The sequence below is a fragment of the Podarcis tiliguerta genome (genome assembly GCF_965153285.1).
Source record: "Podarcis tiliguerta genome assembly, chromosome: 9".
Classification (NCBI taxonomy): Eukaryota; Metazoa; Chordata; class Lepidosauria; order Squamata; family Lacertidae; genus Podarcis; species Podarcis tiliguerta.
The window spans coordinates 43005988-43032705 of NC_139542.1; the positions used below are offsets into that span (position 1 = coordinate 43005988).

The 26718-nt window shown below is 41.6% G+C and overlaps 1 protein-coding gene and 2 long non-coding RNA genes across 32 annotated transcripts in view; 1 reads left to right on the plus strand and 2 right to left on the minus strand.

The window, feature by feature from the left end:
• Nucleotides 1-17947, plus strand: part of LOC310685387 (uncharacterized protein) — a 113445-nt gene extending 95498 nt beyond the window's left edge. For 25 of the 30 annotated variants that reach the window (XR_014515158.1, XR_014515159.1, XR_014515160.1 and 22 more), the window contains one exon: nucleotides 17726-17947. The gene's annotated coding sequence lies outside the window, so the exon portion shown is untranslated. Of the gene's footprint in view, nucleotides 1-894; nucleotides 985-5131; nucleotides 7224-15082; nucleotides 15098-15177; nucleotides 15193-16048; nucleotides 16064-16365; nucleotides 17509-17725 lie in introns of those variants that run through there. The other 5 variants (XR_014515181.1, XR_014515182.1, XR_014515183.1 and 2 more) reach the window with 5 other exon arrangements.
• Nucleotides 2015-3565, minus strand: LOC310685402. The gene is made up of 2 exons (XR_014515195.1): nucleotides 2906-3565; nucleotides 2015-2614 (listed from the first exon to the last, which is right to left on the minus strand). It is a non-coding gene; the product is annotated as an uncharacterized lncRNA (long non-coding RNA).
• Nucleotides 6978-14544, minus strand: LOC310685400. Its single transcript, XR_014515193.1, has 5 exons — nucleotides 14253-14544; nucleotides 12617-14064; nucleotides 10963-11150; nucleotides 7606-9951; nucleotides 6978-7232 (listed from the first exon to the last, which is right to left on the minus strand). It is a non-coding gene; the product is annotated as an uncharacterized lncRNA (long non-coding RNA).
• Nucleotides 17948-26718: the final 8771 nt, after the last annotated feature.

Consider the following 26718-nt stretch of genomic DNA (forward strand, 5'->3'; position numbering starts at 1 on the left):
TTCTCACACACACACTCATGAAACACACAATATATTCAACCACAGAAGCATAAAATAACATTCTAGCTAATAACTTTCCCTATAGCAGATTTAAACAGGAGTGTCTACAATAACTTGCAGAAGTATTTCTCAGCAAAATTATTTTATTCCAAGGCTAGGCACAAATTCAGGAAGAAAGTACTGGAATAGGCACTTCTGTTCATAGAAAATAATATTCAGCAACCACCCAGCTGAAAACATCCAGCCAGTTGAAACTATTCCTTATGAAAATGTGGGTTTTTTTACCCAGTGATGTCATAATCCTATGTGAGTGGGCCTGTGCATCATAGAAACAACTAATACATGGGGGGGAGGCCTACAGCAAATGGGTGAATGTGTGTAAAATCAGGGTAATTTTTGTAAAGAAATGAAAGAATGCTTTTATAACGATGGAAGACTAAGTAATGATGGGGAAGTGGAGCTTCATATGAGATTTGCCCAGGCTCACTCTGGGAAAAGTCTTGTCTCTTTTTAATAAGAACATGATCCCTTTTTCAAAAAAAGAAAGAAAGCAGCGGGTGGCAGAATAATTTCTTTGCCTGAAACAAGTCTTGCCCCCAAGGTTCTTATGAATTTCTTCACCCCACTGAAGATTGTGGGGGTGTTTCTCACCACTTCTCACAATCACACACCCAGCTCTGATGAATATGCTGGGAAAGTTTTTATGGAACATACGACATAGCACAACCTCCAGACCTTGAGCATGTTCGTGGTTTGTGCACCCATTCCAGCTCCACAATATTGTTGAAATGCAGCAGCCAGAAATGTGCATAATATTTTAAATGTGCTTTCTCACCATAGATTTGTATACAGGCATTTCAATAATGGCAATTTCATTTGTGATCCCTTTCCTAGCGATCCTTAGCTTTTCCACAGCTGCTGCTGCTGCACATTGAGTCTGCATTTCATTGATTTCACCGCCCTGACCTCAATATCTCTTTCCTAGTAAGTCACCGCTAGCTTAGTAGTTTGTTTCCCTTGATGTGCATCACTTTACACTGAAGTAGGGATGAAATTTTGTGAAAATCTCTGTATTGTGTCTATCCATGTATATTTTCTTGTTCCCATCTTGTTCCATGATCATGAGAAAGTTTTTCCTAACAAGTTTTGCTAAGAGGATTATTAATTCTTGCATATTATGGGCATTATAATACTACAACATAATATTATACACATGTACACTCCATATTTCTTATGGTAACCAACCCATAAACAAATACATACTACAACAATGGATATGATTGTATAAAAATACTTATGTATCGATGCTGATAGAATTATGTTGCACAAATATAGTACAGTATGGGGCTTGACTCTTTTCTATGCATTGTCTATATAATGTTGTAACCCGCCCTGGGACCTTGGTATGAAGGGTAGGTAAATAATAACTATTATTATTATTATTCTACCCATTTTTGTATCTTAAGTAGTCAGACCAGCAAAACCAGCAATGCACAACTAGCTTGGACAGACATACTGTAAGTGAAAGTTCAACACAAGAGACTTTCTGATGCGAGCGAAGCTTGATCGGGTCAGAAGCATCAAATTCTGTCTCTAAATCACTTTAAAATTGATTCCTCCTCTTTCCTTTTTGGTTTCCATTCCCTACCACATCTTCTATTTTGTTGCCTTATCACCCAGTTGGGAGGGAACCTTTCAAAGTTATTTGCAGTTGATTTTCATTGCCTTGAATAATTTGGAATCATCTGAAAGCTTTGCCACCTCACTGCTCTGCTCTTATAATCTACTAGTGTTGGTACACAAAGCTAGGAAGGGAAGTACTAGATATGATCAGTCAAGAGAGGAGTAGATGTTGGATGGCCATCTGTCATGGATGCTTTAGCTGAGATTCCTGCATTGCAGGGGGTTGGAATAGATGAACCTTGGGTCCCTTCCAACTTCCAACCATTCTATGAGTAAGCAGTATGAGGCCTGAGCTAAGTACTATTTCTAGGAGACAATTACAAAAACAAGCTAGAGAAAACTTGCTGCCGTTGTATTTTTTAAGACAACTGTTTGATGTGAGGCAAGGCAGCCAGGGTCTTGGTCCTCTGGTGTAGAGAGGAACCCAGTGGTTAGAGTCCTGCTTGCTTAATGGGAAGGAGGAGGCAGGTTGAAGTTGAACTGTGGGTCTGATCCCAGGCAGCACAGACCTTTGCCCATCCTGCAGGGATGACCCAGCTTCATGTGGTCCAAAGTTGTCCAAAACAAAAACAAAGGGTTGAAGGAAAAGAAGGTGGAAAAGAGGACCCCACAACAGAAAACAGTCCACTGGAAAGAGAGGGACTACTTAAGGACTTTCATCATATTGAGGCTGGCAGGCCCTTCTCTTGGATCTTCTTTGAGCTTTGCTTTCGCCAGCTTTGCTATTCCTTCCTGGCCCAGACTTGCAACATTTTCTATGGGAAGGGTAGAGAGAAGGGCCTTCCCCTTGGCCATGGCTTGAGCCTTCCGGACTCTCATCCACTCAACTTTTCCTTCTTCTGCTCCTGTTCCTGCTCCTCCCTCTGCAGTGATTTCTGGTGTTTCCCCTTCTGCTCCAGTAGCTGATTCTGGTGTCTCGCTAATTCTTCTCCTGTCAGGGGAAAGGGAAGATCTATCAAAGAAAGAGATACTCACCGTTGCGGACGTCACATCCACACCACATATTGAAAGGACATTCACCACACATTTAAAGCACATAGCTTCACCCTCGCCCAATAACTCTGTAATATCCCCTCACAGAGCTTTAATTCCAAGCTCCCTTACCAAATTATGGCTCTCAGGATTCTTTGGGGGACGCCAAGTGCTTTAAATGTGTGGTGAATTTTGCTTTCAGCGTATTGTGTGGGTGAATACCAAACTCTCACAAGAGGACACAACTTACGCAAGCTTCAGACAGCAGTTGCTCAGTAATCTCAAGAACAGCTTTATGAAAAAAATCTTCAACCTCAAACACATCCTTTCTGCTGTCGGAAAGCAGCTCTCCTCAAAATACCAAAAGCAGAGGGAAAATAATGCCTCCCCACCCCTCAGCTCGTCAGGTCAGGCAGCCATTTTCCAGGCAGAGCCTCCTCATACGTGTCCTAGGCAGGGGAAGTGGGTGGACAGAGCAGGTGGACAAGCTCTTGCCCCCTCCTCTGGTTCTTTCCAAAGGCAGTCTCTCCCCTTGCAGCAATGCCTCTCCCCTGCAGCATTTCCTTATAAGGGTCCCAGACAGTGGGGTGGATTGGGAAGAGAAGGGGTCAAAACCCAGCCCTGAGGGTTTCAAAACATAGGCTCTCCTTTGGAACCTTGGCTTCGGCATGAGCGTGGAGAGCGGGGCTTTGCCAAGATGCCCCTGCTCTTTAGGAGAACAGGGAGCTTATCTACACTTGTATCAGATCCTGGATTTAGCTGGTTCATTAGCTCAGCACTCACTAACAATGCCGCTGCCTGAGCAGAAATCTCTCTCTTTCTCTCTCTCTCTCTCTCTCTGGAGGTTGAACCACATGAGATGTGGGCAGTTCCTTAGTTTTTGAGGGCCATCTTACATATATACAGGGCTTTTTTTCCAGCTGGAACTCACCAGAACTCAGTTCCGGCACCTCTCAGCTGGGCGCCATTGCCATTCTAAGAGAACAAGGGAGGTGTTCATGGTGTGCACCTCTTTCTCTAGAAAAATAGCACTCCATATCTAGTGAGTAGAATGTACACACTGTTACTTGTAGAATGTACACAGTTACTTCTAGAGTGCAGCATGAGTGTTCTGAATTTTCTGTGAATAGATAGGCTGGGAGGATGCGGCTGCTGAGGTTCCTTAATCCACAGCACAGTAAAACATACACATACATGCACCAACCTTCCCCACTGTTTCTCTAAAGTATATTTTAAAATCCTTTATATTATTTTATATATATATAAAAGCATCTTTCAATTTAAATGAGTAATCTAGCCTATTTAAATCTCATATCTGGTAACCTTATAATACTGGAAAGCCATTTGCCGAGTCACCAACAATGTACAGACACAAAGCTTCCTCAATTAATAATTTAATAAGCAACTTAATTTGTTTCATAAAAAAACCCAATTTGTTTTTTAAAATTACAGAGAAGGATAATTTAATCATTTAACAACTGCTCCCATGAACTTATTTCTTTACTCTTGTTCTTCCTACATTAAGAGCAAATAATGATTTTAGGCCACAATCCCATACACATTCTCCTGAGAGTCAGCCCCACTGAACTCAGCAGAACCTATTTCTGAATAGGCATGTATAGGATGGTGTTGTTAGAATCTTAAATGCTATTTGTACATAATGTTCAAACCATAATGTCATCCTATTACCTAGGATGCAAAGCATTGTCTTTGCTTGATTTGGCTTTGTGACATCATTATGTAGTCAAATCTGATTGGCCACAGGGTGGTGGTATCATAATGCCTGTGTGACCCATTTGACTGGGATTGCTTCAGAAAGAAGTGCATGTTTATTTGGTTATGCTTATTTACATGAGTGTGAATGTAATCCTATTCATGGTTATCAGTTGCTTTTTACTTCTGAGCGGGTTATTAGGTGCATCCTTACTTGAGAGTAAGCCTCACTGGACTCAGTGGGAATTTCATCTGAGTAAACATGTATTGGATTGGGCTGCATGACTGCAATCCTACATATGCTGACCCTGGAATCAGCCCCATTGAATTCAGTGAGACTTATTTTACCATAAACATGCATAGCCGCAAGATGAGATATCTACATTTCTGCAGGAAATGTTAAATATTCCATTCAGTGGAGTATATAATATATTATGCAGCAAGAGGAAAATCAAGGATCAATAATATCATTTCCCACAGATTTATAAGGATTTAAAAGTAATAGCTCTTTTAGAGCTGGACTGGACAAACAGCTCAAAGGGAAAGGTTACCAGTTATTAGAAACCTCATATTGATTATGCGCAAGTTTTGATATGTGCTGTTATGAATAATGTATATGTTACTATAGCTGAGAGCCACATCTTCTCATAAGTGAAAATAAATACACTTGTGAAATATGTTTAAAACATGGACATACTCAAGTCTAAGTGAAGCCTCAGTGGCATGAAATGCCAAAGGCATCCAACAAAACGTTTTGTTGCAGGCAACAGCACAGAATCATAGAAGAGTTGGAAGGGACCTCAAGGATCATCAAGCCCAACCCCCTTCAATGCCGGAATCTTTCGCCCAACGCAGGACTCGAACCCACAGCCCTGAGATTAAGAGTCTCATGCTCTACTGACCGAGCAATCTGAGCTAAACTGGACAGAAAGTTCAGCTGTACAAACCCGAGGGATGAATAGAAAATGGGAGGAAAAAAGCATGGAAAGGTTCTTGTGCAAAGAGTGTGTGTGTGGAGTCAACAAGAAGGCAAGTCCAGCTTTGTTAAATGGCCACATCATTTACAATACCACACTCTAACCAACTGAGCTAGCCATATAACCAAATACTCCTCAATGTTCATGTATTAAATCCTGAAGTATTGGATAGTGCTTTTTGAAATTTAATTCTAATGTGATATGAATTTGGATTCTATTATTTTAACCCCTCCCTCAAACCTCTGGTTTTTAAACTAGGTCTTAGTACTATGTGGAATGTTTTTGCATTCACCGTGGAATTATTGCTGGCTTGAGACATACTTATTAGGGGAATTTACACAGTTTCATTGGTTGCGACGTCACTTCTTTAAAAAATTTGTAAAAGGTATGAGCAGAATTTCTAAATAGATCTTCTGGCATGAAAATAATAAAAAAACCTTATTTGTAAACTGTGAAATAAATTGTGAAATGTACTTAAAAGGCTTTCTGTTTCAATCCTGTATATACACAGTGTGCATAATGGAAAATCAAGATTAAAGACAATCCGTTATGTCATTAAATGCTATCCAATTTTAAATACCCTCAAGCACCTTGTGTGAGTAGTCTCAGTTCAGAAAAACATTTTAAGACCAATATATAAACCCCTCACAAATACTTTGCAATGGAAACTCTGACAGATTGCCATGTCCTCACCAATGAACTTTTCTCTGTGTACCACATACTAGTTACACCCATTGGCCGGAGCCATTACTGGCTTATTGCTGAAATTTCAGGCTGATTGAAGAAGGTGCCAATCATAACAGAATGGAGTGAAGGGGGAACACAGGAGGAAGGGCTGCGTTTGTAACAATGGCCCATGTGTATATGAAACATTCAGAGAACAACACGAGAGAAATCTCTTTGAAATCAATGGGAATGAAATCTATCCTGTGCACATAGTCACCATTTATTTCAGTTAAACCTATCATGCATTTCAAAGGCAGGCACACTCGTCTTTGTCTTCCTTTACACATAACCATGCATCTGCAGATGGATTCATATATTCCTTACGTGAACTCCTCTTTGCACAGTGTGATGTTTTACAAAATGCTCGATGTTATCAGGAATGAATGACAAATCCAAAATATTTTGCCTTCAACCATTTTGCAAATGCTCCTATACTGCCTATACTTGGCAGTGGCTGGCATTTCCTATATCTCAAATATGGTACTACAAAATTGTTTTTATATGTCCTTTAGGTTAGTGCTTTTAGCTCGCTTTGTTTGCCTGCTCATCTTCACCACAGCTCAGCAAATTAGGGGTCACTTGGTTGTGAGAAGACAGTGCAAAAGATGACAGAGGTGAAGTTTGAACAAAGCTGCGTATCCAACATTGTATATACTGGAAGACATGTTGGAAAACCAGAGCGTTGCCAGAATCCATGGTGAAGTGAGATGCAAATCCTCATTTTCACATGATGCATTAGGGGAATGTGAATGTGTGTTTCTTGTGGCCTTCCTAGCTTACATGGCTGGCACACTTTTATTCCTCCACTTTTCCGTTTAAGCACATTTCATAATAATGTTTAACGGAGCCATTAAACCAAACATACAGAACGATACATCAGAGATCAAAGAGAGTGAAACCGAAGTCAACTGCATGTTCATGAGTTTACTGACAAACAGGCAGGTCTAGCATTGCTGCTGTGATAGGCCGGCTCCTGAATCTTGAAGTCTTCCCTCAGCTCATTGGTGGCTCCTTTGAAGGACTTCCTTATCATGGAAGATGTCTGGTGGTGAGTCACTGGTGCCAAACACGGATTTTCTGAACAGGACAGTTGGGGAAGCACTAGAAATTACCTTTTCCCTCCTTTCCAGTAGTAGTATGTGGCACAGACCCGTACGTAACCTGTCCAAAATAAAACAAAAACCCATTACTCTTGTTGTTTTTTTAAAGCTTTTTATTGAGTTTTACAATTTAACAATCAACCCAACAACATAATGTGACAATTATCATATAAAGGGGGGGACGACCCTCCCCATGACTTCCCTCAGCTTCCCCTTCTGGTTCTTTAAATATTTACTACTTCTGCTTAAATTGTTATCTTTTGTGATCTTATACCTAAATGTTCTTTTCAAAAAAGCAACCCATTACTCTTGTAAAGCCTAGTTCTTTCATAAGGAGAGAATAACCTACTTTTATCCTCCAACCATGTAGATGATTTGACAAACCTTAGATGCCCAGCCATACTAATATAAAACATAGTAAATGTTACGTTTACCTTTCTTCTTCTTTAGTGGAACATCATAGAGAACCCTGCACCTTTTGTTCCTTCTGCTTGGAGGAACTTTTGTTTGAGTCTCCTTGCAAGAAGAAGATGAGCTTCTGCATCTTGACATCTTACTCGTTCTTTCAAGATTCCAGGAGCACAGGCATTATCTCTTGGCTTGTACAGCCGAGATAATTGCTCTGGTGTTTTGTGAGTTTCTGAAGCAATTGTGCCTGAGCTCCTCCTTTTATAACATCTGTAACAATATCACATAGTGACCCTTTGTCTGCTGAAATGTAACCATATATAGTAACTGCCAGGTAGCCATGGGGAAACAATTGTAACTAGCTTTATTTTGTAGTTTTTCAATGAAACAGCATTTCCTCAATTTTTGTTTCAACAGTTCAAAGTCCAGTAATTATTAAATAGGGCAAAGATCAGTATGTGGAATTAGGATGGCAAACTAAAATTTTAAATTTTGGCAGATGGTGCTGGAGAGTTTGTATTTAAGAGGCAAATACATTATTTTTCAAGGACAAAGATACTTGTGAGCCTATCAGCATCTGATTTCTTGAATGGTCAATTGAATGGCAAATTCAAAAAGAGTGTTGTGAATATGGTCGTTCTACTAAGGCTTTTGACACTGTAAATCATAATGCCCTGTGGACTGTCTACTTTATTTACTAAAATGTATTCCATATTCCGTTCCATAAATTCCACACAAAACATGCTCATTCATACTGAAAACAGTGGCATTGCTGTTTATAATGTTATGTAGTTGCAGAACCTGTATCTCTGGCATTGACAGGTAGGCAATAGGCTGCAACAATAAATGACTTCCCTTGTTATGAAAATCCATTCCCCTCCCACCCTTTCTCAGTGATCGAGATTATTTTTGAAATTGGGACTAGAGGTTAAACTACCTGGGATTTCTTTTAGGCTATATGTTAAAAATCTGCTTTGGGAATTCCTGAAATACTGGATATCAATATAACTGATGATGCTACAACTGAAATACATTTTCATTTTTGAAATACTACTTGATTTTTGAAACATTTTGTAATTCTATTATTTCATAAAATTCATTTTAGAAACCCTCAACGTTGTTACAATGTATATACTCTTGCCTGAGAGTAAGCCCCATTGAATTTAGTAGAACTTCTAAGTACACATGTGTAGCATGGCATTTCTGGACTGCAATCTTAGACACATGTAGTGAAGTATAGAGTGCAATCCTCCTAAGCATGTTACTTGGAAGTAATTCCCAATGAATTCAGTGTAACTTACCCTCCTGTACGTGGGTGTAGGATTGCAGTCTGTCCCCCAAACTACTGTTTCTTCACATGTACATGTATTCTATCATACACCCCCCCCCCTTAACTTGGGGATGTGTATTCCCATCTAAATAGCCTTTTTTCTTCAAAACACTTAAGAGTGATCTCAGATGACTTCCTAATAAAACAAAGGGGGCAACCACTCTCCACCTTCTTCATCCCACTCTTAAGGAATATTAACGTTGTTTTGTTAAATTCCAGACTGCGATCAAACTTGGTTAAGGCAAAACTCATATTAATAAGAACTTAAGAAGCGCCATGCAGAATCAGACCAGAGATCAGTCTAGCATTCTGTCCCCAGTGGGCAGTCAGATGCCTACGGGAAGCCCACAAGCAGGACACGAGCACAATGGCACCATCCCATTCATGTTCCCCAGAAATTGGTGTTTAGGAGCACACTGTCTCTGATACTGGAAGGCGTGTATAACCATAATGGCTAGAAGCCATTGTTAGCCTTATCCTCCATGACTTGGTCACTAATCTCCTTTCAAAGCCACCCACATTGGTGGTCATCACCATCTTGTAGTAGAAAATTCCATATTTAAACGGTGTGTTGTGCAAAGATGTGTTTCCTTTTGTCCATCTGGAATTTCCCACCCTTCGGTTTAAGTGAACAACACCCAGGTTCTAATCTGAGATGGGTGGGAATCTCTCTGTCCAGTTTCTCCACACACCATGCGTAATTTTATTGTCCTGTCTCCCCGTTTCTTGCCCATATTTATAAACTCAGAAACCCCAGAAACAGTAGTCTTTCCTCATGGAAAAAATTGATCCAGCACCCTTTTCTGCACCTTTCTCAACATCCCTTTGGATAGTCCCACCTGCACCTCACAATAGTATGGTTCATAAGAAGACAAAAAGAAGCCCAAGTGCCGTTCAAATGGTTTATTGAGTGCAGTGCATGCTTCCTTCAGCCTGGTGCTTCATCCTGGTTTCTGGCACGGTATTTTCCTTCCGTTCACTACAGCAAGTGACCTAGGCTAGGCTGCAGCTGAGGCTCTCCGGTAATGGGACTGGCGTCTGCCTGTAGACAGAAAGAGGGAAAATAGAAAGAAATGTGGGCAAAGCGATCAAACAAAGCTCCAGATTATCTTTATTTCTCCCCATAAAAGACTTGTGCCACCACACCATCAGTTCATTTGATTTCATAATGATGATATTGTTGCTCCTCAAGTAGTGCCAGCTCAAGAATTGTGGGACTTGCTATGGCTTACAATGTGTCCAATAGAAAACCTCAGCAAATGATATGCTGTGGGTTGAATCACATGACCATTCACCAGCTAATGAAGAAGAGATCTATGTGGGTCTCATATTCTTACATATGGACTCCCCTGTCCTGTCACATGGTGCCAGGTCTGGAATGGAGCACCTCGTTTCCTCCTCGGATGATTAATCCTTAGAGGTTTAGCAAGTCGTATAAAATACCTTTGGAACGTTACATTGTGAGCGGTTTTTACAGGGAGGATATTTTAGGGTTCAGTAGAGGCATGATGGGTGCAGGGAGAGAAACTTCATCATGGTGGTCAAAAGTCTGCTCTTGGCAAAACTTAAGCCCTATTTGGGTATTCAGTCTCCTCACATGTAAGAAGACATGTGGTGTGTGTTTGTGTGTGTGTGTTTGTAGCCCTCAAAGAAGTGGGAAGCCTCTCTAGTCATGGAGCCACCCCACACAATTTAAAACTCTGAGTGTGCGGTAGGGAAGCTTGGATGCTCAAATAGAATTTAATTTGTAAGAAAACTGGCATCCTTTCCAATTGTTTCTAATGGATACTTTTCATTCATATATATATCAATGTCCTATCATAACTAATGACCTGACATAACTATAGTAGCTGGTGATTTTTTTTGGGGGGGGGGGTGTCGACAGCAGATGAATAAAACAAATAAGTGACGTGCTTCTGAGAAATAATTGTGTTTAATGCAAAGTGGCCTAATTGCTTCCTCACTCTCAGTGATACCTCTGGAGATTTTTAACCCTCAATGTTAATCTTACTGGATGCTTCACAAAACCCCAGTTTAGTAATGTTTTAAAAACCTGCTCTCATCTGCTTCGGGAGTCTTCGAGCAGCCGGTTTCCTGCTACGCTGTTGTCTCCTAAGGCGAATCATTCTTCGCCTATTTCTTCTCTGCTGTTGCCGGAACATCATGTATTTTCAGGTTTTCAGCCTCAGGCAGAGCTGCGAATTCAGTTGGTCATCCTCTGTTATGGTGGTTGATGTCACTCTGGCCAAGCAAATGAAATTAATTTCAACAGGCCCTTGGGTGGGTGGTCATTCTGCCTTTACAGTATTACTATAATGAATCACAATATATCGCAATTTGATCATTGACATGTTCCAGGTAAAATACAGGTAATGGACTCAAGAACTCCCAATTAACTGCTGTGCTATAAAGAGTGCCTTATAATTTGATATCAGTGATATCCATCGCAGGATTCAGAACCATTTTCCATTAAGTACAAAAATACAATCCAAACTGCCTGACACAGCAGGAAAGGGGGTTGTTTAATGCTTTCTCACTGCATCATTCTTCTGATATTCATTTTATTTCTATTTGAAGCATTTATAAACCACTTAATAAGAAAAATATCTAAGCAGTGATATAAATTACCTATACAAACTGTTATTTACAGGGGCGGGGGAGGCACATAGGAAGCTGTTTTGCCTTGAAAACAAATGATTACATTCAACTAAAGTCCTACTAAAGTAGACCCACTGAATTTAATAAACCTGTCAGTAATGTCGTTTAACTTCAGTAGGTCTACTCTGAGTAGGACTAGAACTGAATGCCAATCAAACAAAATGGCAGGACAGCTGATCATAGCTTTCTCAGTGTCTGTTTTGACCCTCAGATATCTTTCAAAGATATTTGATACTTAAAGCGAGATGCTATTTGATAGAGCTTACCTGGACACCAGGTACTGCACAAATGATAGTTGTGTGAGCATCCTGGTGACTGGTTATGCCAGGAAACCAGTGACATCACAAATGATGTACATTGTGACTTCGGTAATCCAGATACAAACCAATTCTCCTAAGACTGGTTTTTTAAATTTTTTGCATTAACTTTAGTTTTTTTTGCATGGGCGAAATGTGCTGTTACAACTGAGTTATTTTAGCGTTTCGAGACTGTATCCTCTAGCTCTCTCACAACACCCCAAGGGCAGTTCAGGAAATAAAAAAAGAAATTATGTATGTATGTATGTATGTATGTATGTATGTATTATTTAATTTCTACACCACCCTATACCCAAAGGTCTCAGGGTGGTTCACATAAAATATCAAATACATAAAATTAAAACAAAACCTACAACCCAATAAAAAAACCCCAAAGAGCCAACATTTTTAAAAAGGGTATTTAGCGGTGTTGCATGGGGCTGTTGGGAGCTGGGGTCCAGCAGCATTAGAAGGGCCAAAGGTTTCCAATCTCTAGCCTATTCTTATAAGTAGCCTGTGTGATTGAGCCAAAAGTACAAATAATATTTTCCCTATAGTGCTCTTTTGCTGGAAGGCAAGCTTCTGAATTGCCTTTGAAGGCTACCCAGTGCTCTTTTTAAAAAGGGGGTACTCAAGGGTACACAGTACCGGCACCTGAGGCCACCCCATATAGTAGTACATATACAAGCTTAGCTAAGCATGAATAACCGAGGCCAATTCCCTACTGGAGAACAACAGGAGCAGTTGACTCACCATCCTAAACGAAGAAGAGGCATCCCTAGCTGCTGCTACCACCGGAGAATTCAGCAGCAAAGCAGGAACCAGGAGAATCCCAGAATGGCATACCTTGTCCCTTATGCAGAGCGTAAACCCATCCAGTACAGTTAATACCAACAGCTTGCCAGATCTTGACTGGCCTAGCATCTTAACTACCATCTTGTCTAGATTAAACTTCAGCTACTGTGGATTAAACTTCAGCTATATCCAGCCCACAACAAGGTATTCATTCAAGGCATGAAGGACACACCTCACAGCCCTCTAGATTTGTTGAAAATGAAAATAGGACTTGTATCATCAGCGTATTGATGATACCACACTCCAAAGTGATGGCTGATATCTTTTAGTAGTAGGGTCAAGTGGATGAGGGAGGAGGAAGGGAAGAGGCTAACATATTGGACAGTTTTCTGGTAAATAACTGACAGATATAAAAGGAAGGCAAACACCTCCCCCAAAAAAACAAATAATGAAGGATTCTTGGTGGGGAAAGCCAGCTTTCTGTGGTTGGCTCCAACTCATCTCTCCCCCCCCTTCCTGTTAACAATTCAGTTCTGGTCTGTATGTCAAAGCTTCTAGTAATGTCACATCCCCAAGGTGCTGATGTAAGAGATCAGGCCTGCTCTTCTTTGCTTCTGACCTTTGCAGTCCAAACAGGTGAGGTGTTTCATCCAAGCCAGGAGGATTATAAAGAATATGTAGTCTACACAGCTGGCTTATATTGTGAAACAGCATATTCTCTCGGGGCAGGGGGTGATTTTGCTGTAAGCACTTCCCATGCTTGAAGTTTTTCCATATAGCAGCAAACCAGGAGTTCAGGAAGTTGTTTTCTAAGCATGATTTAGAACTCCTCCAGATGACCTGTTTTATTAAGAATTCGTCCTGATTTGCTTGCTCAAAGCTAACGCTGTGGCAAGTCTTTGAAACAAAATTCTGATTGGTTTGTGGGGCAGTCATGTGCCCAGACACTGCACCACCAACCACCCCATCACACATATAATAACTAGACAAAACAACAGGCTTTGACACAATCCACAACTCTCAAACTAAGAGTTCCTAAACTTTTTATTACTTTTTATTAAGTTCCTTTTTCCGAGCTTCTCCCACTCACAATATCCACTTATGGGAACCTAGCAATTCACCCACCAACATCATTGAGGAGTTGCCACCTATCCCCGGTTAAGAAATCACATGAGAAACTACAGGAATGAAATTTTAGCATTTTATTGACAGGTGGCATTGTTCAATTTGTTGCAGGCTCCTTGAATCTCAGGAAGGTATCCTGGGTATTCTCATGAAAGATTGTTGTGTTCATTTTGTTAGACAAAGGTTTTGGTGAGTCAGATGGTTGAAATCAAGGGCACAGAACACCATGAAGATGAAAAGAGTTTAGTGTCTTCTTCTTCGCCCCTTCTTGCGACCACGACCTTTACCAGAAAAGAACAAACACCACCACCAGTTATTAAATGTAACCAAGTTGAGCTGTAGTAGATAGCGATAAAATACATTTACTTCCTACCAAATGTGTTTGAAGGGTCACAACTCAAGAGCACAATCTTATGTGAGTATACATAGGAGCCATATGGCATAGAAGTCTTAAATTTAAGCATCTTACCTTTCCTTTTGCCCTGGCGTCTTTTTCGTCTCTTTCCAGAGCCACCCGCATGGCTGGCCTTTTGCCTCATTTGACGGAAGCGGGTCAGGCTCCGGCTCCGGCTGCGTTTGATTCGGGCCATTTGATGTTTCTTTCTTCTCTCAAGCTCTTAGCAGTGGTGGCATAACCTGCACTTGGGAGCCTGAGGTTCAGGGTGGCGGGCTTTGCCTTTTTATAAGCAGCCTCAAAGCCACAACAAATGATGACCCTGCTTCACTCATCTGTGATGAAATACAGTGGGCAGCAGCCTTGCGTGACAAGGCTGCTATGCCTTGATTTGTTCATTTAAAACAATTTTAACTCAGCTTCCCAAACTGGAGAAGAACCTCTAAAGCCAATACTGTACAATGGCCATGATATCAAAGGGTGGAAGGGGAAAACATCCCATAAAATCCGGGGTCAAGCAGCTAACCACAAAAGTGTCATTGAAAAACACAACAGACCAGATTTTCAAAATCACTTCAAAATCAAGTAGCAAGAGGGTCACAATTAGAGCCCAAAGAGCTTCCTGAGAAGGAAGGTGCTAACACTCCAATAAAAGACCTTCAAAGAGGGACTAAGGTCAGACACCCTAAGCAGAGTCACCGAGAAGGATGCTTCCCTGGTCCAAGGATACATGCTTCAGATATGAGTAGAACAGACAAGAGTGTGTGCACGGATTATCTTAATGAGCCGGTGGACTTATGTAGGAGGAGGTCCTAAAGCACAGAAGGCTTCAAAGGTCATAACCAGCACTTGAAATAGGACCCAGAAGCAAAGCATAAGCCAGTGAAGGGGAGTCACATGTTCCCAATGTCCAACTCCAGGTAGCAATCTGTCCACCTCTTCTGAATCACCTGAAATTTCCCAGTGTTCTTCAAGGACTGAGTGAATCCAGGCATATGATATTCTTGGAGGGAAGGTAATGCCCCACATTATAGCTCAATACTATTTTTCAAATCCGACAGAAAAAGGGTTTTCACCTTTTATAAATGATGGCTTTGTGAAATATAGAATATGAGTTTGCTTCTCCCCATGGAATGAATTTTGCTAGGCTTCTTAGCTGGCTTACTAACATAAGTAGCTTTCTTCAGAAAACATTACTTGTCTCACAAACTTTAAGCCTTGTTACATCAAAAGCTAATGGCTGGCGGTGCTCCTATAAATAGTGCACATGTAGAGTCCACCATGATTTTACAAGAGGCTCATCCAATGCCATTATGCAAAGAAGGATGAACTGGTGATATTTGTTGAACTAAAACTGGAGATGAACTTTAAGGGCATAGGGTGATAGGAATCGGTCTAAATTTCCCCCCTCCTGATAGGCTGTGTGCACACAGAGTACACTAGCTTCCCTTCACACACCCACACACCCCATGCATGGCATGATTACCACGATTAATATTCTGTGCAGAAATGTGTGGTGAAATGTTTTTTATCCGTTATGCCGGTGAAGTCTGCAAATAATGGGCCTGCGCTGTGTATTTTCACTGCTTGTAGTACTCATTTGTATTCAAAGCGAGACACCCTACCTTGAAATGCTTACTTGAGTTGCAATTAAAAATGAGACATATTTTGCCCTGCTGATAAGCATGTTTCCCCATTCATCAGACTAGGCTGCTGCTGGTGCATACTCAGAACCTGAGTACTTAAACATCTGTGGTTGCTTTCCTGTTAGCTGAATTTTAGTCTATGGGGGTCCACTAACAGTGATTCCCACAAAGTCCACTGGGCAGCGATATGAGGGATTAGGCGGTCCTTGAGGGATCCTGGACCCCAATTCTCAAGGCCTTGTAAGTTAATATAAGAACCTTGAATCTGGCTGTGTGTGTTGGCATCGCCAGGCAAGTAGAGCAGGTGTAACTCACATTTTCTGGTTATGCCCTAAAATAAAAATATTTTGGAAAAAGGTGGTTATCTTTCAGCCAGAGGGCCAGATCCAGAAGTGGCCAGCCCTCTGTGGATCACACTGGGCAGTCAGTTACCTGAGATCATATGATTTCACGCACAGGAAAGGTAAAGCTGCAGCTGTAAAGAAACATTTGCAGAGTGTGCTGTTTGCATTTGGCAGCTTTCTCTGCTGTGCTATTTTCAGGAGGGATCAGATCAAAAGGATCAGGAGCTCCTGTATCTGGTCCCTGCCAAAAGCAGCATGGTGGGTTAAGGTGCCAGATTCAAGAAGTGCCAAAGGTACAGCCGTGGATGCAAATGAACCATCAGGAGTGCTCCTGACTACTCAGGACACAGAAAAAGAACAAGTGGAAGTTTGTCAAAAGCAGTGGTCCAAGGTAAGTCGTCAAATTCAAACAGTGCAAAATTCTAGCTGCGGCTGAATTTGTCGTTATTTGCACATGTAGCTTTATCAGTCTTGCACCTGACATCCTATAGACATCAGGTGTTGGTCAGGTGAGCGTGGCTTGGCCTACCACAGACATCGAAGAAATGAACGGTTAGAGGCTTCCATTGGATTTCTCGGTGATCTTGTTTGGAAGTATGAAAGATAAAACCTTGCGGAATGACCAAGAAATTATTGTTTATTATCAGCTGCAACAACCAGTGTTAGTAATAACTGGAAGAAAAAGGGAAACACAAAAATGTTTCAATGGTTACTAAGCACATGGGTTATAATCAGCATAATAAAACACTGGTTTTGTTATGATATGGAAGAACATACTAAATTTTTGAAGAACTGAATTTCTCGTGTTCTGGAAAGTGAAACTTCATGCTAGAATGCCAAGCTTACGATGTGTTGGGTGCAATTTAATTACAATAAGATGGGTGTTTGAGATGAGAGAATGAATGCATGAGGTAAGGCGATGAACCAATTAATAATAATAATAATAATAATAATAATAATACATGCTGAACTTTGTTATTAGATGCTGAATTGTGTTATATGCTAGTTTTAAAGTTAGTTTATTAGCCTGTCCCATATATGGTGATTTCTTAAGACACAGAGGTTGCCATATCAACGATATGAGCTCATAACCACCAGACCCTATAAGTAAAAGTGCAGCAGGTAGCATCATTTCACAAATTCAAGTACCATCTTCGGAGACAGATTGTGCTGGCTTCACGGAATGACATGCTCCTCTTGATCCTCTACTAGACTTTTAACATCACCAAAACCCCAGAAAAATGACGCGATGTGGCTGTAGGCCTCCCTATCGCAGAAGACGTAAAAGAGGGGGGTTTGCAGGTCAGAGAGGAGGAAGAAGGGGAAAGAAAGGGAGACGAGGTAAAGCAATGATCCTCACGGCATTGTTAACAAATGACCCAAAAAAGAAGCATCAATTCTTTGTGGTCTAGGGAAACATGCATTAGAATGAGGGCAGAGTGGCCAGTTTTGGGTCCCGCCAATGCCTTGCTTGAGTGCATGATGTAGATGTTTAAAAAGAAGTGCTTGCAGGTGGGGGGAGAAACTCAAACAATATTTTGCACTTTTGTTTCCGCAGTGTCGGTAGCGCACACAGTGTACTACTACAGGAAAGTCAGATAGAGCTCCGAAGCCCTTCCTTTCTATCATCCAGCATTTCCAGAAATGTCAGGCAACATCACCAAGATCTCTGCCTCATGAATGAACCACAGTTCCAGCAAAGCCAGGCTGACTGATGTTCTGAGATGCTGATGCCCTCCAAAGAGGAGCAATGTGTCATTAAACCTGAAGCTGCAACATCTTTCCCGACTGGCCTGGTTCCTTTGCCCTTCTTGATGAATCTTTTCTTGGTGGTGGGGGGCACAGGGGGGAACTGGAAAGAGTGTGAATTTCAAAACGACTAATCCTTGGGGAAAGGGTCCGCTGTGGTTTTTCATATAGCCTCCCAAAATTCAATGTCGGTGTTTATGGTAGCTGGTTAAAATTTACTCAGAGCAGACCTATTGAAATTAATGGATCTGCTCTGAGTACAGTGGTACCTCGGGTTAAGTACTTAATTCATCTGGAGGTCCGTTCTTAACCTGAAACTGTTCTTAACCTGAAGCAGCACTTTAGCTAATGGGGCCTCCTGCTGCCGCCATGCCATCGCCGCGTGATTTTTGTTCTCCTCCTGAAGCAAAGTTCTTAACCTGAGATACTATTTCTGGGTTAGTGGAGTCTGTAACCTGAAGCGTATGTAATCTGAGGTACCACTGTGCCATTCAATGCAACTTTATGTATTAATGTTTTAATAAGATCTCTATTTCTGTAATGGCAACTGGTATATACATGATGGCTCGTCTAAACTATTGAACTTGAGAAGGGTCAGCTCAGTATGAGAAAACAGAAGGAACACATGGCATCTTCTCTTTTACCTGTATATTATTTAATTATGAACAATAGGAATAACTCTTAGTATTGAAAATATGACTGAATGTGACACTGGGCTCCCAACAAGCAACTCCCCCCCCCCGACATAGCCTCTGAAGTGGCAACTTAAATTTACAAGACCCTGAGGTCCAGTGTTAGTGACCAAATGCCTCAAGAAAATGCCCTAGTGCTGTGATTTCATTAAGCTATTGTGTGACACAATGGGAGGTCATCTGACTCTCTACCTGAGCGAGGGTCAAAATGATCATAATTTTTCTGCTGAAAATAACCACCTGCGGTAGGCAACTTTGGTAGACATTCTCCACAAGAAAACTGTGTGTGGTCAGGTTGGGGGGGGGTAGTAAATGGACTACACCATAGATTTGTAGTCCCCTGTGGCTGCTCTTCAAAAACAGATGTGGCTAGTTTGCACGAAATATTTAAAATGTAATTAAAGTCACATCTGGTTTGATCCTTGGCCCTTTCTTAGCATTGTTTCCATGCTGCTTTATTGTTGTAATACAAATTAATCTATTATCGTTGCACTTGGTTTGCAGAGCATTGAAATGCTCTCTCAGTCTGTGCTGACAATACTGGTCTACATAGACCAATACATAAGGTACTGCTGTGGTGGGAAGGTAAACAGTGTTTCCATGCGCTCTAGTTTCTGTCATGGTGTTCCATTGCACCAGAAGTGGTTTAGTCATGCCGGCCACATGACCCAGAAAGCTGTCTGTGGACAAACGCCTGCTCCCTTGGCCTGAAGGCAAGATGAGCGCCACAACCTCATAGTCGCCTTTGAATGGACTTAACCATCCCGGGGTCCTTTACCCTTTATCTTTTACCCTTTACATAGACCAATGTCTGACTTTGGTTTTAGACACTTTTCTATGCTTATGGATTCAGGAGGTGGAAATGCACTTCATTGCCTGCCTTTTCAGTGACCAGTTTTATTTTGTATGGGCTTGGCTATAAATATTCACTGGTTTTTTCCCCCTACAGCCCAAGGGCAAGTCTGCGGTGCAGCCGCAGAGTTCGAGAAAGCTCAGCGTTCTCCTGTACCATTAATAGTCCCGAGTACTTTAGACGCAACCTAAAAATAAATCCATACAGATCTCAAAATGTTACAGATACTACATTTGTCAGTGAGAGAGGAGAGGAAGAAAGGTTTTTAAAAAGCACCATCATTTCAGATGAATTCAGATTTCCCCCAAACCAGTCATCATTTCAAGATGTTATTTTGGGGGATATCTGTGTGCTCAGCATCACAATCACATCAAAGTCAAGTGTGAATTGAAATAGAGCTCACTTGAATATATTGGCCTACAGCCAGAATCAGTGGATTCTCCCTAGCATTACAACTGCAGAATAAAGGATAACTCCAATCTTAGATCAGCACTGTGACGGACGCTTCAAATGCCTTCCTAGGAGTCTTGCTTCATTCTTGCTCTCCACTGCCACTATGAGATATAGCCAGGACAGGGTCTATCCTTGTTTCTCTGTAACCTCACAATGACCTTTGTTACATTTGGCTGTGTTATACAGTGTTACCCAATGACCTTCATGGGATCTGGAGCTTTGTCTCCTAGATCCATACCATTCTGTCCGCTGCGTGTCATTGCCTCTCAGTGCATAGATCTCATTAATGCAGTTGTATCTCCCCACCACCACCACAAATGCTGCACTGAATAATTCTAGGCATGAATCATGAACCTGCCTTCAAGCTGTTAAGTTCAAAAGTGGTCTATTACAAATCTTGCCTGGTGCTACCAAGGACATTTGATGAATAATAATAATAATAATAATAATAATAATAATAATAATAAAGGTAAAGGGCCCCAAGACAGTCAAGTCCAGTCAAAGGTGACTACGGGGTGCGGCACTCATCTTGCTTTCAGGCCGAGGGAGCAGGCGTTTGTCCACAGACAGGTTTCTGGGTCATGTGGCCAGCATGACTAAACCGCTTCTGGTGCAACAGAACACCATGATGGAAGCCAGAGTGCCGTTTACCTTCCTGCCACAGTGGTACCTATTTATCCCCACATTTCATGTACTATCAACTAGCTTGGAAAAGAAGAGACTGAGAGGAGATAAGATAGCCATCTTCAAATATCTAAAGGGTTACCACATGGAAGATGGAGCAAGCTTGTTTTCTCCTGCTCCAGAGGGTAGGGCTCGATCCAGTTCAAGTTACAGGAAAGGAGAATGTGGCCAAACATCCAGGAAGAACTTTCTGATAGTAAGAGCTGTGGAATGGACTCCTTCAGGTGGTTCTGGACTCTCCTTCCTTGCAGGTTTTTAAGCAGAGGTTGGATGGCCACTTGTCATGGATTCTTTAGTTGAGAATCCCTCATTGCAGGGGGTTGGACTAGATGACCCTCAGGATCCCTTCCAACTCTACTAATTCTATTATTCTATGTTACACAAGGAATTGGATAGCCGTAATGTGCCCTGTATGCAAAGTCTGGCCTCTTCTTTGAATTGAACTACACTGAAATAGAAATACAGCAATATATCCGGCCATAGAAATATCCCAACAAAGAGCTTCTCAAGAAAGGTTTATACAACAGGCAGTGTAGGCAGTTACCAGTCACTTAGGGGAAAAATAGCAGGCTTTTGTCTGAAAATCACCACCTATGCAGCTTAGACATAACAGGGAAGGGTCATATTAAACAGGTGGAAGGAGATAATTGTAGGCTTGCTAGGTAAGCTAAGCAGCTGTCATCAAACCTTCCATAGTTCTATAACACAAACAGCTAAGCTATCAGAAGGCCAAGTCATAAGCATTCGGGTTTTTATTTCATGGAGGGGATGGATGGAGAACAGGCAAGGGTCAAGTTCTATGAAGCAGCCATCAAAGATCAGAATGACCAGCAACCAGTAGTGTAATCCAAGGCAGACAGGAGGTCAGGTTTCAAAGGCAGCAACACAGAAGGGAACAACAATGAGAGTGATTTAGAGCAAAATACATGTGACAAATCGAACTGAAGACAGGCCAGAGAACATTCTACAACCCAATCCTTAGTGGTGATGCTGAGTAGTGACCAGGAAATCTTTCTTCTCCACCATCATTGCATCTGCTGAGTGATGGCCCATGGAGCATTTATGAAGAGCCTTTCACAGCAGGACAACCCTGAAAAGCCTGCTGTGATTAGTTTTCAATGCACTTTGCATTTGCCCCTGTCCAGTAGTGGACAGTGCTGGCTTAAAATATCTTACATTATCTTTTGCTTCCCCTTATCATTTTTTATGGGTTACTTTCAGCTTGTTCAGCCTGGGGATGTGGACAGGATTCTTGGGATGGCTGTGGCTGATCATGTGCTTGCTTGAGACTTGCTGTTCCTGGCTGATAATGTACCCATCCCACAGAGCTGGTACAAAAGGATACCATGGTCAATGGTATCAAAAGCCTCCAAGAAATCAAGATGCATAAGCATAGTCACACATTCCCTGTCCTGCTCTCAGTACAGGTCAACCAACAGGGTGACCAAGGCTGATTCATTGCCAAAAATCTACTTGATTTTTGCGAATGTTCTCAAACACCTGTGAACCTCCTTGTGCTAAGCTAACAGGGATTGTGTGTAACATTTTATTTTTGGTGAATAAAGACTGGCTTGTAAGTCTCCTTTTCTTAAGACTGAATCCTATAAAAAAGTCACAACTTGTTTCATACTGTTACTTTCAAAATGACCTTTACGTATTTTTATGTACATATTCCAAATAGTAACCACATGTATAAAAATGATCAGGGATATGTGTCTTCTAGGCAAGCATCTTTTGACATTGCTTGTTATGAAGGGGATTTTTTAGTTCTTTCCACTTTTCCCTACTGATTTACTTTCATTTTCAGATTATCCCTATCCCCTCCCTTTCCCTCTCAGTTACTGGAAATGATAATTTCCCTCTCTTTAACATGATGAATTATTTCTATGCATGCCTGAAACCTGAAGTCCTAACTCATGAAAATCAATATGTTAGAACCTCAAAGTATGGCTGTTTCTTCTTAAGATTACTGAGGAACACAGAGAAATGATTTTCCGCATATCATCTACTGTGACTATTTCAAAACACCATTCATCCCAATAATCGCAATGCAAAAAAACCCTATTAGTTAAAAATTAGAGAATGCATATCAGTGACATGACTTGTTGATGGAAAAGTGAAATCCAATTTCTTGTTTTCACCTGAAAAAAATACGCACTGCTTAGCATTTCACTGTGTGTCTAAGAACTCACTGAAAAGTCTACAGGAAGGTCTAAGAAGAGCAAGTCTGAACGGGAAGGGGTGCTGCTGCTGTGCTGGCAATTTCTGTTGCTCACTAGGGGTCGCAGGATGTCAAAAAATCAATCAGCCAGAATGAAGCTGCCAAACCCAATACATGAACCATTTGCGAACTCAAGAATACTTCCTCAATAAAGCACATGCATTGAGACAACAACTCTCATAAATATTACACCCATTCATTCATGTTTTAATGCCAGCATCTTATTATGAAAAGGAAAGACCACACTCCATAATTCCCTCACACTGAAAGTAAACTATAATTCACTTTCGTTGAGAAAAATCAGATGGTCTTTGATGAACTTCTAAGATAGCATGAGAGATGAAGAGTAGATGTTGATTATGATTCAGAGGTCTGTGCATAAAAGCTTAGGACTGATTCATGACTCACTACTTTCCTATGTTTATGCATCAGATAAAAAAAGCTACATCGATGAAACCAGAGATTTCAAAGAATACTCTTCCATTTACTATTAATTAACTAAAATGCATTCATGGAGTAATTTGCAAAGAAAGTATCGTATTATATTTTTCAGAAACCTTCATCAATTTCACACCATATAATTAAAATCAGGCTTACTTGAAAGTGTATAGCTAGCAAAAGGGAAAATATTGGCATCTGGAAACTAAAAAGCAACCACTGAGAGGTATCGAGATGAATCTTTGTTGACTGTTTGCCTATGTGTTTCACTTTTACTAATGTACTTATGAGACAATTCAGGCATTCATAAGTGGTTTAAATGACTGTGTGAGGTGGAGAGAGTTTGCATGAGTGCATTAGCACTGTCCCCTGTCCCTGTCACCTTCCATGAGTTGGAGGACAACTGACTGAAACATGGAGTCCTCTGTACTTGTGGAAGCTCCATGTACACTCTAGAAGTCTGATTTCCCTGGTTTCTTTTTCTTTTATTAAATTAAAACATTCAAAAGTTGTAATACAGCTTTGTCCACAGAATGATCACTAAAATCCTCAATCCCAGATCACTGTCATGTTGGCTCGCCAAATATCCTCAATAGGAACTAAACTTCAAGCAATTGCCGTCCAAGCCAAAGAGGCTGATGAGAACCTGGCAAGGGATAGAGCTAGCACACTTGTGCTAAATAAGCACCTGAATAGGGCTAGTGCTACAATGAAATTAAATATTTTAAATGAGCTGTGTGACAGAGCTAGGCACTGTTATCTGCAGACACAGGGCAGATTGAGACAAAGGATGAACTATGCAAATAGTGTTTGTTTGTTTTTTGCACCATGTCCGTCCTTCTTCCAACCTTGGAACCAGCCTACCTAAATGTGTGACCACTGAGTTTTCAACACCATGGTCGGAGGTGCCACGTTGCCTCCAGGACTGAGGGGGCCTAGCGTGTGGTGCACAGTCTGCTGTCTGGAGGATGTTGTGTTGTCTGGAAGAGGTCAAGCGCTCTGGAAGAGCTGCCCACTGAAGCTGAACTATGTTCAGCTCTGTGCCTGGCCTCCTCTGCCCCCTCAACCTTGAGAAGGTTCAGCCCCCTTCCAACAAATACTGAGGGGCCAAAGACACCTTGGCCCCCTAGAGTTGGCGCACCTGATCATGGTTTTGTGCTTAACCCAGCCTTGCAAGGACTCCACATTATTCCTTTTGTAAAAAGCAAGAATATGATGAAGGCAAAAATCCTCACTTGGTCATTTCCTCAGAGAGCCAACACTGAGAATGTAGGTTGCTGTTCTGCAAAATATGCAGGCAGAAGATAATTAATTAGCCCACATCTCGTCTGCATTGGAATCAAAGGGAACGGAAATACAAAGAATTACACAAAAGTGCAAGGTGGGAAGAAATGGAAATAATAATAAGAATGTAAGAAGAGCCCTGGTGGATTAGACAAAAGGCCCATCTAGTTATATACATCTAGTTATATACAGTTATAGTGCCACTGTATTCTGCTCTGGTCAGACCTCACCTGGAGTACTGTGTCCAGTTCTGGGCACCACAGTTCAAGAAGGACACTGACAAACTAGAACGTGTACAGAGGAGGGCAACCAAAATGGTCAAAGGCCTGGAAACAATGCCTTACGAGGATCGGCTAAGGGAGCTGGGCATGGTTAGCCTGGAGAAGAGGAGGTTAAGGGGTGATATGATAGCCATGTTCAAATATATAAAAGGATGTCACATAGAGGAGGGAGAAAGGTTGTTTTCTGCTGCTCCAGAGAAGCGGACACGGAGCAATGGATACAAACTACAAGAAAGAAGATTCCACCTAAACATTAGGAAGAACTTCCTGACAGTAAGAGCTGTTCGACAGTGGAATTTGCTGCCAAGGAGTGTGGTGGAGTCTCCTTCTTTGGAGGTCTTTAAGCAGAGGCTTGACAACCATATGTCAGGAGTGCTCTGATGGTGTTTCCTGCTTGGCAGGGGGTTGGACTCGATGACCCTTGTGGTCTCTTCCAACTCTATGATTCTATGATTCTATGATTCTATGATTCTAGTCCAGCATCCTGTTCTCACAGAAACCAACTAGATGCCAATGGGAAGCAGGACCTGAGCACAATAGCACTTGTCCCACTTGCTATTACCAGGAACTGGTATTCAGAGAGATATTGCCTCTGACAGTGGAGACAGAGTACAGCCATTGATATCCTTATCCTCCATAAAATCCCATAAGAGTGACCTTAGTTGGGTCTTGTGACATGTTACTCATGTGAAGATGGTGTGACACAATTACTGGGAGACAGAGTTCTACTTCTGGCCCTGCTCATCCAGCAGACATTGAGACTGGCTCTGCCTATAGACACATCCATTCATTGGATTGGTTGTCTGGAGAGAAGATGCTTTGATCCCTGCTCCCTCATAGAATTGTAAAGTTGGAAAGGACCATGAGGGGCATTAGCCCTACAATGGAGGAATCTTTCACCCAACATGAGGCTCAAACCTACGACCTTGAGAGTCTCATGCTTTACCTACAGAGCTATCCCGCGGGTCTCGGAAAACCTAGCTATAAAAATTGGTCTAGTACACCAGACAGAACTGTTGTTGTAAAGCCGAAATCCCCTTGCCAGCTAGTGTTCTATTTGTGAGTCGTTAAAACAACAACAAAGGCTGGAATTGAAAATAATGTGAAACTCACCTGTGTTTGATGGAGAAGGACTATAGCTCTGCTTTGCAAACAGTCCAGGTAGGGCTGGGAGAAGTATGGAATCCTAGGGAGTCACTGCTGCTCAGTATAGATGACACAGAGCTAGGTGGATCACTGGTCTGGTTCAGTATAAGACAGCTCCTAACAGTCCCAGTCAGCATGACAATAGTCAGGGGTGAGGGGAGTTGCAGTTTAGCAACATCTGGTCTCCATCCGTGCAGAACCAAGAGAACTTTCATTTTGGAATTTTTTAAAAAGCAGCATTGGGAACTAAGAGAAGCAGAGGAAACATATGGGCCCAGAAGGAGGGAACTTCAGAGAGCAGGGAGTGCATGCAAAAATGATGGGGAAGGAAACACACTCATAGTGCAAGTATGAGTCCTATCCAAGAGAATGCTGCTAAACTAGACCACGAGTGCTGTATTGGCAGATATATTTTACGACTCCTTCCTACAGATCGGTCCAATTATCCTCCAATTTATCCATGGTGTTTAGACTGAGAATAAACACATCACAAGTTGTTGGTCGGGGAGAGAACATATGACACTTTCACCACAATGACTCACAGCACTTAGAAGCAGCATCCTTAGCACCTCTTTAGACCCAAGAGTAGAATTATTTCTGACATTCTCATCATGATGCATTTAGCTTCTGCCAACTGTGTAGGATTTGGGCTTTCACATTAGATTCTAATCTTCCTTTGGTGATGAGATGATGTCCCTTCCATTTCTGTCTGGTTAAAGAGCTGCCAGCAACTCATGCCATTCACCGTGA